The 10,096-nt window shown below is 52.3% G+C and overlaps 1 pseudogene; it reads right to left on the reverse strand.

The window, feature by feature from the left end:
• Positions 1–605: 605 nt before the first annotated feature.
• LOC112620571 lies at positions 606–2,983 on the reverse strand (annotated as a pseudogene).
• Between the last annotated feature and the right edge of the window lie 7,113 nt (positions 2,984–10,096).

Raw genomic sequence — 10,096 nt, forward strand, 5'->3', positions numbered from 1 at the left:
AGTTTGTCCCCTTTTGGCGTCCTCCTCAGGCCGAGGAGCTCCTCAAGTTGGAATCTCCAGACCCGGCTGCAGCTTCCCGGCATCCTCTCCAGGCCCAGCTCTTCCTCTCAGCTGCCTGTACAGGCCCAACTCCTGCCTCACAGCAACCTCTTTGGACTCAGTTCCCGCCCAACTCCTGGTGGCATTTGTAGGCCCAAAACTTCCTCAAGCCAAGCTCTCCAGGCCCAGCTCAGGCCTCACAGTGGCCTCTCCAGGAGGCTCAGTTCCTGCCCTCCGATGGAGTCTCCAGGCCCCCAAACATCCCCCAGGCGGCTCCTCTAGGCCCAGCTTGGGCCTCCCAGTGGCCTCTGTAGGCCCCCACATCGTCCTGAAGTTGGCCTCTACAGGCCCAGCTCCGGCCTCCCATCGGCCTGTAGAGGTCCATTCTTGGTATCCCTCATGGCGACCTCTCCAGGCCAAGCCCTTCCTCTTCCTCCTGGCTGCAGTGAGGTTGGAGGGGAAGGTGGGTGCGAGCTGTAGAGACAGGATGGTACCCACATGGAGGTGTTGGTTATGTAGCAGATGGTCTCCAGTGGCAGGGACCCCCCTTCTTGGGGGTGAGCATATTATTGATGGTGATTAGTGATGCAGAGGCAGGAGGGCAGGGGTCCCACCTGGACCAAGATGCTGATGTCAGCCCCTCATGCTCTAGCATGTTGACACCATTCACCCACTGCAGACACAGGAGATACAGGGAAGGGGTGGCAAGTCAGGGCATGAGGAGGGGCCCTGCTATCAGGCACACCCTCACATAACCTGCTGCATGGGGCTCAGGGGCCTGCCAGGCAGAGGGGAAGAATGGTATCCCAAAGGAGTAGATCAGGCTACCTATCCCCCTACACAGGGCACAGCCCCCAGGGCAGGGCAGGGATCCCCACCATCCCACCCCAGAAGACAGGCTGTGGGTGGCTGCTGGGGTCCCATGCTGGATGGTAGCCATGCCCACCCAACCACCCTGCCTTCTCCTGGCTGCACTGACCACGATGGCATAGAAGTGGGCACTGCCAATACTCAGCACCACTCTTGTGCGCAGGTCCTCGATCCATTGCTCTGGCAGGATCACCTCCCATTCGTACAACACCCAGCTAACAAAATGTTGCAGGCGCCAGTCCTAGCCAATGTCATCGAAGCTGGAGGGAACTGGCACATCCAGGGTGGGGCCTGACTGTGGAGAGAGGGGCAGGGCTCAGCTCCTAGGTCCCCAAAAAATCTGGGGCAAGTGTGTTGCACAGCTGGGCCTCCCAGGCCTAGCGCAAGTCCTGACATACCGTAGGAACTCTTGGCAGAACGTACAGACAACTTGCTGACGACAGGTCAACTGCCAGGGCAGTTTGTGCACCTGGGTCAGTGGGGCCAGGAGTTCCTCCTCAGGAGTGGATGGAACCCATTATCCCTGAGACAGTTGACCCACTGCCTGTCACACGGAGGAAGGCTGATTGGGGGGATGGGGGAGCTTTGCTTAGGACACTGTGAGTGGGTCGCACACTAGCATTCAGCTCTCTCCTCTTCTTCCTGTACTGAATGCCGCAAAGTCAGAAAAAGAGGATGTAGAAGAGACAAATGCAGCCCAGACCTCACCTGGTCCCATTTCTCTGCTGACCGCAGCCAAGTCAGAAGCGGAACAGGGGTGGTGTCCTTGGCCTGATGTCATGTCCTGTCCTCTATCTGAACCTTGAAAACCAAAGGACCTTCCTGTCTCGGCAGAGCTGACCTCAGAACGACTAAACTCTCCCCTCCTCCTGATCCCCGGACCCGGCTCAGTGCAGGTCTGACACACCGCTCTGGCCAGGTGAGTGTCTGAGTGGTTCACGCCTGTAATTAGCACTTTGGGAGGTCATCATGGGAGGATGGCTTGAGGCCAGGAGTTCAAGACTAGCCTGGCCAACGTAGTAAGACCCTATATCTTTTAAAAAAAAAAAACAGGTTTTTGGTGTGTTTTTTTTTTTTTTGAAATGGAGTCTCACTCTTTCACCCAGGTTGGAGTGCAGTGGCATGATCTTGGCTCATTGCAACATCCGCCTCCTGGGTTCAACCAATTCTCCTGCCTCAGCCTCCCAAGTAGCTGGGATTACAAGCATGAACCACCCACACACGGCTAATTTTTATATTTTTAGGAGAGGCAGTGTTTCACCATGTTGGCCAGACTGGTCTCAAACTCCAGCCCTCAGGTGATTCGCCTGCCTGTGCCTCCCAAAGTGCTGAGATTACAGGAGTTAGCTACCTAACCTGTCCAAGTATTATTTTCTAATTAGCCAGGCGTGGTGGCCCCAGCTAACTTGCAAGGCTGGGGTGGGAGAATCACTTGAGCTCAGAAGTTAGGATTGTGCCACTCAGCTCTAGCCTGGGTGACAGGGCCAAACCCAGTCTCAAGAAATTTTTAAAAATTAAAACTAAACATTAAAAAGGACACTGCCCGGGCTCACCCTTCACCTCAGGAGGTGGCTTGGCAGGAGTGCTTCTTCCTCTTCCCACCTCCTCTGCCTCGGCCCTCCCGGTTTCCCTGGGTTGCCCTTCCCCCAGTCCTGTGCCCCCAAGCCCATTGACCTTTAACTCCTTTGGGCCCCCAGCTCCAGGCACCCAAGGGAAGGAGCCGGCAGGGGGCCAGCGCTCCCCTCTCCCACCAGCTGGATTCCAGGCGCCTCCTGGCCCTGACCCGAGTCCTCACCTCCTGCAGTGGCCACAGGTACCATTGCTCCTTAAAGCCCTGGTGTCAGCTTCGAAATCTGCAGAAGCTCCAGAGGCCACCCAGCTCCTCGGACTCCCACGACGGGCTCTCCTGGGGGTACAGCATCCTGCTTTGCAGTGCCAGCAAGCAGCCACACAACAGCAGCCCGAATGCTGTGCAGGACACCCCGTCCACCAGGTCACATTTTCCGCTCCACCGCTTGGTCACCATCTGCAGGGCTAACAGCAGTGCGGGTGGAGCCTGGCAGATGGGTGGCATCAGGTACCTGAGACGATCTGTGCCATCTTTGCTGTGGGCGAGTGCCAGGCCTGGAGGGGAGGGATGGGCCTGGTGCTGCCCAGTGAGGCCTGCGGCTGAAACCCCAGGCTAGGCCTTTGGGGAAGCGGGACCCTCACCCTCAGCCCCAGCCAAGAAGGGCAAGGTTGGTTCCTCACCCCAGCACAGACTGGATGATCCAGGGCTGCAGGCCAGGACAGAACCCCTGAGACTGGTGGGATCCCCCCGTTTCTTCAAGGAGCACCTCCTCTTGCTATCCACAGCAGGAATTCAAGCAAGCCACAGCGGAGCCTCTTCCATGCCTGTTGGATTCAGCCTCTTGCAAGAATGCACATCCTAGGAATGGAATCATAGCCTTGACCCTGCGTTTCTGGGACCCTGACCCTAACCAAGAGGCCAGGAACTCCCTCTTGCGTTTGCAGGCACATGAAGATACAGGGAGAGAGGCCAAGTGCAGTGGCTCAAGCCTGTAATCCCAGCACTTTGGGAGGCTGAGGTGGGCCGATAACCTGAAGTCAGGAGTTCGAGACCAGGCTGGCCAACCTGGTGATACACTCGTCTCTACTGAAAATACAAAAAATTAACCAGGCGTGGTGGTGCACACCTGTAATCCTAAGTACTCGAGAGGCTGAAGCAGGAGAATCACTTGAACCTGGGAGGAGGAGGTTGCAGTGAGCCGAGATCATGCCACTGCACTCCAGCCTTTTCCACAGAGTTAGACTCTCTCAAAAAATAAAAAATAAAAAAGCTACATACCTCCCACCCAATTTGCCTGCTAGGAAATTCCTTGTGAGCACCAAGAACTTTACTGAACTCTAAGTCATCCCTCTGCTCACCTGAGAGAAATGCGTATTTGACTTGTTCCTCTAATGGATAAATGCAGATTCCCTGAGTTAGACAAAGGCATAAGTAGTGGCCAGGGGCGGTAGCTCATGCCTGAAATCCCGGCATTTTGGGAGGCTGAGGCAGGTGGATCATGTGAGGTCAGGAGTTCACGACTGGCCTGCCCAACATGGTGAAACCCCGTTTCAATTTTTTTTTTTCTTTTTTGAGACGGAGTCTTGCTCTGTCACCCATGCTGCGGTGCAGTGGTGTAATCTCTGCACATTGCAACCTCTGCCTTCCAAGTTCAAGCAATTCTCCTGCCTCAGCCTCCAGAGTAGCTGGGATTATAGGCACATGCCACTACTGCCTGGCTAATTTTTGTATTTTTAGTGGAGACAGGGTTTTAGTAGAGACAGGGTTTTGCCATGTTGGTCAGACTGGTCTTGAACTCCTGACTTCAGCTAATCTGCCTGCCTCAGCCTCCTGAGTGCTAGGATTACAGGCTTGGGCCACCACACCCAGTGAAACCCTGTTTCTACTGAAAATACAAAAATTAGCCAAGTGTGGTGGCAGGCACCCATAATCACAGCTACTCGGGAGGCTGCAGCAGGAGTATCGCTTGAAACTTGGGGCTGGCAGAGGTTTGCAGTGTGCTGAGGTTGCACCATTGCACTCCAGTTGGGGCAACAGAAGTGAAACTCTGTCCAAAAAAAGAAAAAAGAAATGGCCTAAGTGACTATTCCTCTACCTTTTCCCTAGATGTACATTATGTATTTGCTGAAAGTCTGATTAAAGGCCAGGCATCACTTTGGAAGGCTGAGGCGAGTGGATCACCTGAGGTTAGGAGTTCGAGACCAGCCTGGCCAAGATGGTGAAATCCCATCTCTACTAAAAATACAAAAATTAGCTAGGCGTGGTGGCGGTCCCCTGTAATCCCAGCTACTCGGGAGGCTAAGGCAAGAGAATCACTTGAACCCAGGAGTTTGAGGTTGCAGTAAGCCAAAATGGAGCCATTGCACCCCAACCTGGGCAATAAGAGCAAAACTCTGCCTCAAAAAAAAAATAAAAAGGAAAAGGAAATAGAAAGGCTGATCAGACTCCAAAGTATACAACCGTTTGTCTCTTATCTACTCACACCTTTTCAAAATATCTTCCCTTCCCAATTATCCATCCTTTCTCTTTTAAATATTGAACCCCTCAAAATAATCTTTGGAGAGAGACACGGACCTGCCTCCCAGACATGCCTCCTTAATTTTGGCAAAATAAACTTTTTTTTTTTTTTTTTTGGTAAGAGGGAATCTCACTCACTGATTGCCCACACTGGCGTACACTGGTATGATCTTGCCTTATTGCAATCTCACCTCCCAGGATCAAGCACTTCTCCTGCCTCAGCCTCCTGAGTAGCTGGGATGACAGCTAATTTTTGTATAGTTTGTAGAGACACGGTTTCACTTCGTTCTCCATGCCGGTCTCAAACTCCTGGCCTCAAGTCATCTACCTGCCTCAGCCTAACAGTGCTGGGATTACAGGCATAAGCCATGGCACCCAGCCCAAAATAAATTGTCTAAATTGATCAAGACCTGTCTCAGATATATTTTGGTTTATACATTCTGCTATGATTGGAAGCTTCCTGAGGCCTCACCGGAAACAAATAGCCAATACTATGCTTCCTGTACAGCCTGCAGAATAGTGAGCAAACACATCTCTTTTCTTTATTAATTACCCAGTTCCAGGCATTCTTTGAGTACAATGAAGAAAGGACTAATACAAAGAGACTCAAGATTCCCCTTTATTTGGCCAGGCACAGTGGCTCATGCCTGTAACCCCAGCACTTTGGGAGGCCAAGGTGGGCACATTGCTGGAGTCCGGGAGTTAGATACCATGGCAAAACCCTGTCTCTACCAAAAATACAAAAATACTAAATACCAAAATACAAAAATTAAGGTCGTGCATAGTGGCTCACACTTGTAATCTCAGCACTTTGGGAGGCCAATGTGGGAAGATGACTTGAGGACAGGAATTTGAGACCAACCTGGGAAATGTAGTGAGACTCCCATCTCTACAAAAAATAAAATTAAGGGACCCCCATTTCTACAAAAAATAAAATTAAGGCCGGGCGCAGTGGGTCACACCTGTAGTCCCAGCACTTTGGGAGGCTGAGGCAAGCAGATCACAAGGTCAGGAGTTCAAGACCAGCCTGGTCAATATGGTGAAACCCCATCTCTAGTAAAAATACAAGAAAATTAGCTGGGCATGGTGGTGTGTGCCTGTAGTCCCGGCTACTCAGGAGTCTGAGAGAAGAGAACCACTTGAACCCAGGAGGCAGAGGTTGCAGTGAGCTGAGATCACGCCACTGCACTCCAGCCTGGGCCACAGAGGGAGACTCTGTCTCAAAAAAAAAAAAAAAAAGTTAAAAGAAAAAGAAAAAAGAAGTGGGCAGCCTGGTAGGAAGATGGGGCAGCCCTGAAAGGCTCAGTGATCGTACCAGCCTGAAGCTAACACTCCGCAGATCTGGGATGCCGCCCTCCAAATTGTGGTACAGCTGACAGCTTTTCCCTCCTCCTCCTCATTTAAAGGCAGGAGCCAGCGTGCCTGGCTGTTTATTCCTCTTCCTCCTCCTCCTTTACAGGCAGGAGCCATCAAGCCTGGCTATTTCCTCATCCTACTCCTCCTCCACAGGTGTGAGCCACCTCTCCTGGTTCTTTCTTTTCCTCCTCCTCCTCCTCCTCATTTAAAGGCGGGAGCCACCGCCTGACTATTTCTTTCTCCTCCTCATTCTCCCTTACAGATGTGAGCCACCATGTCTGGCTGTTTCTTCCTCCTCCTCCTCTATAGGCCTGAGCCACCTTGTCAGACTGTTTTCTCCTCCTTCCCCATCTTTTACAGTCATCAGCCACAACTGGGTGTTATTTCCTCCTCCTCCTCCTCTTCTACAGGCGTGAGCCATTGTACCTGGCTGTTTCCTCCTATTTCTCCTCCTCTTTTACACGCATGAGCCACTGTGCCTGTTTCCTCCTTCTCCTCCGTTACAGGTGTGAGTCATCGCACCTGGCTGTTTCCTTTTGCTTCTTCTCTTCCACCTCCTCCTTTGCAGGTGTGAGCCACCACGCCTGGCTGTTTCCTCCTCCTCCTCCTTTACAGCTGTGAGCAATGATGCCTGGATGTTTCCTCCTCCTCCTCTTTAAGAGGCGTGAGCCACCACACCTGGCTGTTTCCTCCTCCTCCTCCTTTACAGGTGTGAGTCACCATGCCTGGATGTTTCCTCCCCCTCCTCCTCCTCTTTTACAGGTGTGAGCCACCATGCCTGTTTCCTTTTCCTCCTCCTCATCCTCCTCCTCCTCCTCCTCCTCATCCTCCTCTTCCTCTTTTACAGGCGTGAGCCACCACCCCTGGCTGCTGCTGCTTCTGCTGTTCCTCCTCCCTCTCCTACGCCTCCCTTCTCCTCCTCCTCCTCCTTTGCCTCCTTGTTTACAGGAGTGATCCACCAAGTCTGGCTGTTTCTTCTTCCTCTTACTCCTCCTCCTCCTTTTTTTTCATTTTATTTGTTTAAGACAGGGGCTTGCTCTTTTCACCCAAGCTGGAGTGCAATGGTGGGATCTCAGCTCACTGCAACCTTCATCTCCTGGGTTCAAGCAATTCTGCCTCAGTCTTTCCAGTTGCTGTGATTACAGGCTCCTGCCAGCAGGCCCAGCTAATTGTTGTATTTTCAGTAGAGACAGGCTTTCACCATGTTGGCCAGGCTGGTCTCCAACTAGGGGCCTCAGATGATCCACAAGCCTCAGCCTACAGTGCTGGGATTACAGGTGTGAGCCACCATGACCACTTGGCTATTTTTTTCTTATTAATGTATTAGCTGGGGTCTTGCTATGTTGCCCAGGCCTCCAAAAGTGCTAGGATTACAGGTGTGAGCCACTGCTCCTGGCATAGGAGGCCACTGTGATACCCTATTTGAAAGTAATGGGACCTGGACAGGGCAGAGGCTGTGATGGGAGACACCTCTTCCCTTCCCATCTATCACCCTTACTGCCCTTGCCCAGTTTACTCCGAAAGCATATTTTTTTTAAGATTTTTTTTTTTTGAGACAGGGTCTCACTCTGTTGTCCAGGCTGGAATGCAGTGGTGTGAACATAGCTCACTGCAGCCTCCACTCCTGGGTGCAACTGATCCTCTCACCTCAGCCTTACAAGTAGCTGGGACTTACAGGCATCCATCACCATGCTGGGCTAATTATTTTTATTATTTGGTAGAGGTAATAACACAGGGGTCTCCCTGGGTTGCCCAGGTTGGTCTCAAACTCCTGGCCTCAAGCATCCTCACACCTTGCCCTTCCGAAGTGCTAGGATTACAGGCCACCCTGCCCTGCCTCTCCAGTCCCTGACCGTCCCACTGGTCAGCCCTGGAAAGCCTAGCAAGGAAGGAACCAGGCTAGGGCAGGAAATACACAACAGCCTCCTCTTGCCCCCACTTTATTTGGGGGCAGGCACGGGAGGACCTAAGCCTGCTGTGCCTGCAATAGCACCCACACCTGGCAGATCTGCCCATTGAACCTGGAGCACACAGGGCCACCCACACCACCTTACTGCTCCACACTGTGCCCACACTCGCACACACGCCTCACATTGCCTGAGAACAGGTGGCTGGGAAAAGAGGAAGACGTGGGCCAGAGCACCAGGCAACCCTGACCTCCAGGCACCTAGGCTCACCTCCTAGGAGATGGCGCTGAGGCAGCTTCCTCCATGCCCTTATCTGCCTCCATTGCCGGTGCCCATTCCTTTTTTTTTTTTTTTTTTTTTTCATACAAAGTCTTGCTCTATCGCCCAGGCTGGAGTGCAGTGGCACAATCTCACCTCACTGCAACTTCCACCTACCTCCCAGCTTCAAGCGATTCTCCTGCCTCAGCCTCCTGAGTAGCTGGGATCAAAGGACTGTGCCAGCATAACCGGCTAATTGTTGTATTTTTAGTAGATACAGGGTTTTACCAAGTTGACCAGGCTGGCCTCAAGTGACCCACCCACCTATGCCTCCCAAAGTGCTGGGATTACACATGTGAGCCACAGGCCAGGCTGCCTGTACCCCTTCCTGAGCTTCCCTGCCCTCTGAGGGGCACCCCATCTTCTCACCCTCCCTCTGGCTGCTACACACTCACCCCTTTGAGGACAAGGTAGTAGAGGTCAGTGGCCAGCATGTCGGGGTCAGGGCCTGTCCCACGTTCTCTCAGTGAACCTGGGGGTGTAAGTGGATGAGTGGTGGGCCCTGGGCACCCTGGCGTCTGATGCTGTTAGGCCCAGGACCTGTCCCTCTTCCAGGATGTCAGTGCCTTGGGCAGATCCTATCTTACCCATTCGGTTCTGTCTCACTCTCAGCTTGAACCATCTTCTCATAATTACTGATAACATTTACATGCACTACTAATGCTTACTGGCCTCTAGGTTTTACTGGCCTTTATGTTTTCAAATAGTCCTTATGTTTAGCATGCATCAGATGTTCCTGGAGAATAGTTTTCTTTGTTAGGAGACAGGGTCTTGCTCTGTTGCCCAGGCTGGAGTGCAGCAGCCATCATAGCTCACTGCAGCCTGAACTCAAGGGATCTTTCAGCCTCCACCTCCCAAATAGCTGGGAATAAAGGCACGCACACTACTATGCCCTGCTAATTTGTTGTTGTTGATTTGGGCTTTTTTGAGACAAGGTCTTGCTGCATCACCCAGATTGGAGTGCAATGGTGCAATCATGGCTCTCTGCATCCTTGACCTCCTGGGCTCAAGGGATCCTCCCACATCAGTCTCCTGAGACCACAGGTACAAACCATCATGACTACTAATTTAATTTTTTTTTATTTTAGAGACAGGGTCTCGCTATGTTGCTCAGGCTTGTTTTGAACTCCCGGGTTCAACCAATGCTCCTGCCTCAGCCTCTCACAGGCGTGAGCCACCAGGCCTAACAACTGGAGAATTTATTAAAAATACAAATTGCTGGACAGCCACGGTGGTTCACACCTGTAATCCCAGCACTTTGGGAGGTTGAGGCGAGTGGATCACCTGAGGTCGGGAGTTTGAGACCATCCTGACCAACGTGGTGAAACCCCATCTCTAGTAAAAATGCAAAATTAGCCAGGCGTAGTGGCGCATGCCTGTAATCCCAGCTACTCGGGAGGCTGAGACAGGAGAATCGCTTGAACCCGGGAGGTGGAGTTTGCGGTGAGCTGAGATGGCACTGCTGCACTCTAGCCTGGGCGAAAAGAGCAAAACTCCATCTCAAAGATTAAAAAAAATC

Source organism: Theropithecus gelada, chromosome 3 (assembly GCF_003255815.1).
Source record: "Theropithecus gelada isolate Dixy chromosome 3, Tgel_1.0, whole genome shotgun sequence".
NCBI lineage: Eukaryota > Metazoa > Chordata > Mammalia > Primates > Cercopithecidae > Theropithecus > Theropithecus gelada.